The sequence below is a fragment of the Callorhinus ursinus genome, unplaced genomic scaffold (genome assembly GCF_003265705.2).
Source record: "Callorhinus ursinus isolate GAN/ISIS: 27379988/994484 unplaced genomic scaffold, GSC_fseal_2.0 scaffold1, whole genome shotgun sequence".
NCBI lineage: Eukaryota > Metazoa > Chordata > Mammalia > Carnivora > Otariidae > Callorhinus > Callorhinus ursinus.
Genome location: NW_027397063.1, coordinates 90,200,935 through 90,208,068, shown reverse-complemented (window position 1 = coordinate 90,208,068; position 7,134 = coordinate 90,200,935). Strand labels below are relative to the sequence as shown.

General features: G+C 35.0%; 1 pseudogene; it reads left to right on the top strand.

Annotated features, from left to right (window-relative positions):
• Positions 1-5,646: 5,646 nt before the first annotated feature.
• On the top strand, positions 5,647-6,542 carry LOC112819896 (large ribosomal subunit protein eL6 pseudogene; annotated as a pseudogene).
• The last annotated feature ends 592 nt before the right edge of the window (positions 6,543-7,134 follow it).

Genomic DNA, 7,134 nt, shown 5'->3' with positions numbered 1-7,134 from the left:
TTTCTCTTGTAAAATTACTCAAAATTTCTCCCAACTTTACTCTCATGCAGCTCTAGGGGTAGTGCATGCAGCTTAAGGGGGAGAAGCCCACTCAGCAACATCTCATGACCCAGACCATGTTTGCTTTGAGAATGAGCTTTGGACTTGATATGAGTCAATGAGAATTAATCCTGGGACTTTTGTTCAAACTATGGAAACAATCATTTCTTTTCCTTTGGATTTGAAACTAGAAGCTGTAAACTTAAGATTCATTAGCCAGGTTGACACGAGCCTAAAATGAAGCCAAGGCAAAACTAAGACATGAAATTTTTATTTTATTTTTTTGGATGTAATTATTTAGTGACACAGGAAAATAACATGTTGTGAAACAAGCTGGTTACAAGTAGGGGTAGAGGATGACTTCACTTCTGATAAAAAAAATTTAGAAGTATGTATTCAAAACACTGGATGGTTATGCACTAAAAGTATTTACATCTGTTCAGTGATTAAATATCCTTTCCTTTGCTTCAGTGTATTTTTTGAAGCATGATTACTTCTAAAACAAAAAAGAAAAACAAGTTACTGGATGTCTTAGATGAACAGTTATTAAATGACTGGAGTCCAGCCGTCAGGGTTCAACCCCCAGGACAGGTCCAGCCAGGGTGACAGTGGTCTAGCCCAAATGCAGATTATCACTCTTTTTACTAGTGGGATGCTATCTTTATCAGGCTGTTTCCTCCATATTTGATGTTCTCTGTGTACCTATATTTAACAGGAGTCTATGAAGATTAACTGGCACAATAGCAAAATGATGCTAGCAAATTTGGTTTCAAATTGATAAAAATGTATAACTATTTTATAGTTATAAAATGCACTAGAAATAAAACAAGACACATGAAACACCCAAGAGGTGAAAATTTTAAAAAAGACTTTTCTGATAGTGTTGTTTGAACCCTGAGAATGAAGGTCATTGGAACTCTGAAATGAAGGTCAGACTGAGATCAGACCCACCACTGGACTCTTAAAAGATGTAAGCCAAAAATGTTCTCTGAGTCATAAAAAGTTTAAACTGGGTTTTAAATTAGTTAAATATATAATATTGCTATAGGAGAGAAAGGAATATTAGATCGATTCTTTGCACCATTATTTTTATTCCTTCAATTTCTAAATTGGAGAATGTTGATTTAAATTTAGACCTCTGCTAATAACCAAAACAACTAACAAACAAAAATCCACAACAAAACAAACAAAAAGAGTTCTAGAAAAAAATGCAAGGATAGGGGCACCTGGGTGGCTCAGTTGGTTAAGCGACTGCCTTCGGCTCAGGTCATGATCCTGGAGTCCTGGGATCGAGTCCCACATCGGGCTCCCTGCTCAGCAGGAAGTCTGCTTCTCCCTCTGACCATCTTCCCTCTCCTGCTTTCTATCTCTCATTCTCTCTCTCTCTCTAATAAATAAATAAAATCTTTAAAGAAAAAAAATTCTCTATTTAAAAAAAAAAATGCAAGGATATTTTTATAATTAGAATTGTGGAAAGCTTTTCTTTGCCTGACGCTAAAGATTAAAACATAAAGGAAAATGATTATATTTAAACATCTTTTAAACTTAAAAAGATGCAATGAATAAATTTGAAAGACAGTTAACATATTGAAGAAAATATTTTAAAAAGACAAATTTTACTAGGAAAAAAAAGAGCTCCAGCAAATTCAGAAAAATTAAATGACTAGGTATAAAAGTGGCCAATTTATATTAAAAAACACAATAGTCAACAAAGATATAGATACAAATATAACTAAATAACTACACTTAATTTAAAACAAAATATATTATTTTAGCTGATCAGATTTATGAACAATTGTGGCAGAGTTTGGCAAAAATATCAAACTCATTTCTGGAGGATATGTAGTATGCTATAACCACTTAGAACAATTTAGCAATTATGTATCAAGATCTAAAACATTCATAACCTAATTAAGCATCTCTGTGTTTAAGCAGTGTCACATAGAAGCACTTGCAATAATTACAAAAGTTCATTTCAATATTGTTGGTAATAGCAAAATATTTAAAGGAAGCAAGTGTTCACCAGTTGGGAATTTTGTCATGAATTAACAGTGCTTTCAGTGAACTACTCTTTAATACATAAAATCATAGAGTTATAAGTACTTTAAACTTTATAAATAAAATTTACCAAAGAATAGAAACTAAAACACAAAACCAACAGCAAGATATTATGTTTAGTGTGGTACATTTGTACCAGAAAATAATATATGCTTATATACGAATGTAAGCATAAAAATATCAACAAAGACAAATAAGAATGGTTGTGAAAAATTCAGAAATATACTTTGAAGTAAATCAATGATTATTTTGCAAGTCTTACATGTATGCATTATTATAGTTTTATAAATTGTAACCAGCATGACATTTTTAATAATCAGAAATAAATTACTTACTTAACTAAAAAGGGAAGTAAAGGGAATTTGCACCTATTACTCTATGCCGAATGATAGCAAATAAACAAGCACTTTCTTTTCACAAACAGAATAGACCCCTTAGTGTTACAATTGAAAATTCTTAATGTAACTAGTTATACAGTGATTGATTTACATTCTCCCCAAATTTTAAGCTCCTCAAGTGCAGGAATCATATTATTAATAATTGTATACCCAAAGCATTGGGTCAAGTTTTTGATTCAGACAATAAATAATTCAATTATAAAGTGTAATTTGAAATATTTGATAAGTATTTAATAATTTTATATATTTATTTTTATCAAATAATTCACAGGGTTTTTTTTAATTTATTTATTTGACACAGAGAGACACAGCAAGAGAGGGAACACAAGCAGGGGGAGTGGGAGAGGGAGAAGCAGGCTTCCCACGGAGCAGGAAGCCTGATGTGGGGCTCGATCCCAGGACCCTGGGATCATGGCCTGAGCTGAAGGCAGACGCTTAACGACTGAGCCACCCTAGGCGACGCACAAGTATAATTTTAAAGGATCAGCAGCATTACAGATTTATAAGAAAAACAAGACTGCATTATTTCACAGCGCTGTTGTTCCCAAAATTTAATATTATAGTTACTTTCATATGTTCTTTTTCATATTTATCTCTATTTGTTAAAATTATAATATACTTTCAGAAAAATTTGTTAATTTAAAAAAATTGTATTGATGTTATTTTTTGATAGATGAAGATTAAGTTTACACTAATCCTTCCTTCATATTATCTTCCCAGTGTGTGTGTGTGGGGGGGGAGGTGGTGAGGGAAGGAGGATGTGTGTGTGTACGTGTGCATGTGTGCGTGTGTGTGTGTGTGTGTGTGTGTGTGTGTGTGTTCCCACTGATGGGATTTAGTGGGAGTAACATAGCCTATTAATGGAATTTGTAAGATATTACTCCATTGTCTTTCAGATGTTGAGACTAAAGATACCACTGCAATTTCTTTTAATATAATCCATTTATTTTTGTTTGTTTATTGTATAAATTCTGAAATAGTTTAGAATATTTTCTTTACTTCAGATGGTTTAAGATTTTTGATGCTGTGCCTTAGCTTGACTCCTTCTGCCTTCCTGCCTTCCTTCCTTCCTTCCTTCCTTCCTTCCTTCCTTCCTTCCTTCTTCCTTCCTTCTTTCCTTCCTTTCATCTTTCTTTCTTAAATGCTTAGAGGCTGGACAATTGGTAGGGACTTAAAATATGGAGATTCTTTCATTAGTTCTGGACATTTTAGAAATTATTTATTTACACATATACTCCTTCTGTTTATTTTTTCCCTAAGAGCTCCTTTAGTCAGATTGGTAGATGGCGCGCATAGAGCACAGAGCTGGGAAGGGTTTCCTCAGATACTGGCTTTATAACAGATTGTGACAAATTCAAAGTGAAATGTTGGTAAGGGTTCAAAGCCTGATAATCGCCTACACTCGGAGCTCAGATGGACTCCCCCTGGGCAGCAGCCACCTCTGGTCTCCACAAAGCTGACTCATACTGATCCTTTAAACTCTCCACGGGTCCCCCTAAACTGCCAGTCCGTTGGGCGGGCCTGAAACTTACCTCAGGAGGATTTTCTACTCTGGCCGCCTTAAAGACCCGCAGCCCAATTACATATCCTTTCTTTTTCTATTCTACATCTAGGGCACTTCCAACTCAATCCTAATGCCTAGGAGTACAAAAGCCTCATGTTGCTCCTTTTCCCCACAATAGAGGTTGATATCTCATCATCAGAAAAAAATGTCCCAGGACCTATAAGGATAAAAACCTCTTTAGCCTCCTCCGCCTCCAACTTGAAAGAGGAATGCTTTGCTTTCACTATTAAGTAGAAGTTTAAAGAGTCAGTTTCTGTCTCTTTCAATCTGAGGAAACAAGTCAGGTAGAACTGCTGGGACCTTTTTTTTCTTTTCTATTTCAAACGTTCATTTGAATGAACAAGAGCATGTATGCTTGAACGGAAAAACTATGAAGCAGGAAACCAGGGAATTACATGTACTAAAATATTGGCACAGAAAAACAGTATAGAAATCAGAGTTGTTAGTACTTACAGAGAAAAAAGGCATTAAATTATGGAAGAATTTATAGCACAGTAAACACAAAGCAGCCCACAAACCTCTGCAAATAGTTAAAAGTACTCCATGAATGGAAGTTTTCTTTCTATCTGATTATATGCCACCTAAAGTATATATATATTAAAGCAATAACCACAAAAACAGTAAAAGAGCTTCTTTATTAAATATCAGTATATCTAAACTAAATCTAATACATTCATCAACATTTCTAAAATTATAAATGGTATGAAGAGAGCCCTTATACTCAGTTTTGAATTAACAACTCAATGCACTTTTTAAAATGTTTACCTAAAGACACAGCCAGTTGTTGATTGTGAAGCTGAGTTGTATCTGTAGTCATGGCCCCACTGTCAAATAAGTAAGTTTGGTGCTAAAAACAGAAAAAAATAAATTATTCATTCATAAACCCATTCTTTATCAAATATTCATTAAGTATTTATTTTTGCTAGGCATTGTATTAACCAAATTGATTTCAGCTCTTACAGAAGTCTGTTTCAGTGTTGAAAATTATAAACTCCAATTAAGTATAATTAAGATTTTAATATATGTAATCTATATACAGACATAAACAAACATTAACATATATACATATATACAAATACACATATAGGAGAATTTAACTGTAACATTATAAAGAAAAGGTACATTGTCCTAAAATCTTTAAAAAGGGTTGCAAATTGGTGACATTTGGGCTGAAATCTGAATTATAGATTGGCACTACTTAGGATAGGAATCTGTAAATATTTGCATAATTCATGAATGATAAAAGAAACAAAGTAACGTTTTCTGTCTGCTTCAAATGTATTGGTGCCCCAAAGGGTCTTTACCATTGTCTGAATATCACCTTTTGAAGAAAGAAAGACCTCAGACTATCCAGACATAATACACATCAAAATAGACTATCCAGATATAATACACATCAAAATTAGACAGTTTCTCTTAACTTTACAAGCATTAGTTCAATGAAATCCATTTGCTACCAAATTCCTGGTAAAGTTGATTAGGGAGAACTTCCTATGCTTACCTTGGGAGTAAAGATTCTGCAACAAAAATTCTGTAAAAATTCAAACAAATGTCTCTTTCCCATCTTGCAAGATGGCGGGCGAAAAGCTGAGAAGCCGGATACTAAGGAGAAGAAACCTGAAGCTAAGAAGGATGATGCCCCGGTGGCAAGGCTAAGAAAGGTAACCCCAAGGCTAAAACGCCAAAGAAGGGGAAGCCCCACTGCAGCCGAAACCCTGTACTTGTCAGAGGAATTGGCAGATATTCCCGATCGGCTATGTATTCCAGAAAGGCCATGTACAAGAGGAAGTATTCGGCAGCCAAGTCTAGGGTTGAAAAGAAAAAGAAGGAGAAAGTTCTTGCTACTGTCACAAAACCAGTTGGTGGTGACAAGAACGGTGGTACCCGAGTGGTTAAATGTCGCAAAATGCCTAGGTATTACCCTACTGAAGATGTGCCTCGAAAGCTGTTGAGCTGAGGCAAAAAACCTTTCAGTCAGCACGTGAGAAAGCTGTGAGCTAGTATCACCCCCAGGACCATTTTGATCATCCTCACTGGGCGCCACAGAGCAAGAGGGTAGTTTTCCTGAAGCAACTGAGCACTGGCTTGCTACTTGTGACCGGACCTCTGTCCCTCAATCGAGTTCCTCTGCGTAGAACACATCAGAAATTCGTCATTGCTACTTCTACCAAAATTGATATCAGCAGTGTGAAAATCCCCAAACATCTCACTGATGCTTACTTCAAGAAGAAGAAGCTGCGTAAGCCCAGACACCAGGAGGGTGAGATCTTCGACACTGAGAAAGAGAAATATGAGATTACAGAGCAGCCCAAGGTTGATCAGCAAGCTGTGGACTCGCAAATTCTGCCAAAAATCAAAGCTGTTCCTCAGATTCAGGGCTACCTCCGCTCTGTGTTTTCTCTCACAAATGGAGTTTACCCTCACAAATTGGTGTTCTAAATTTCTTACAAAGAACGTAATTAAATAACTGATCCATTTAAAAAAAAAAAATCCAAACAAATCACAGGTCTCTTTAATATGTTTTGAGGGTTTTTGTTTTTGTTTTTGTTTCTTTTTTTTTGTAAGCATAATTAAAGTCTATAGAATGTCTTTAAAATCCTTCTTTTATTCAGATTTATTTTGATGACACAAAAACACTAACCAAGCAAACACGGACTGTGGGGTAGAAATTATTTTGTTCAGTAATTCCCACAGTCTGGTCAAATTTCTTTTCGTTCCTTTAATAACCTATCTATGTATTTTCTTTCATGAAGCATATTTTAAAAAATGAACAATGGTTTCTCAATGTATTGAAAGTGGAGTTTCTAAGTTCGAAGTTTGCCATGTTTAAGCAGCAGCTTTGGCAGCTCTACTACCTTTAGAAACTTTGTCCTTCTGCCCGGTGAGTTTTCAGTGACTTACTGACATATGAACAGGCAGTTGTAAAGTTTCTGGCAAAGCAGCCATAAATTTTTCATTTGATATTTAAGTTCTCATTTTAAGTGGAAAATCTTTTATTTAAAGTTTTTTTTTTCCGTCGCATTACAGACATCAAAGCTACATTTTATATATATGGATGTATATATGTGTCTATAC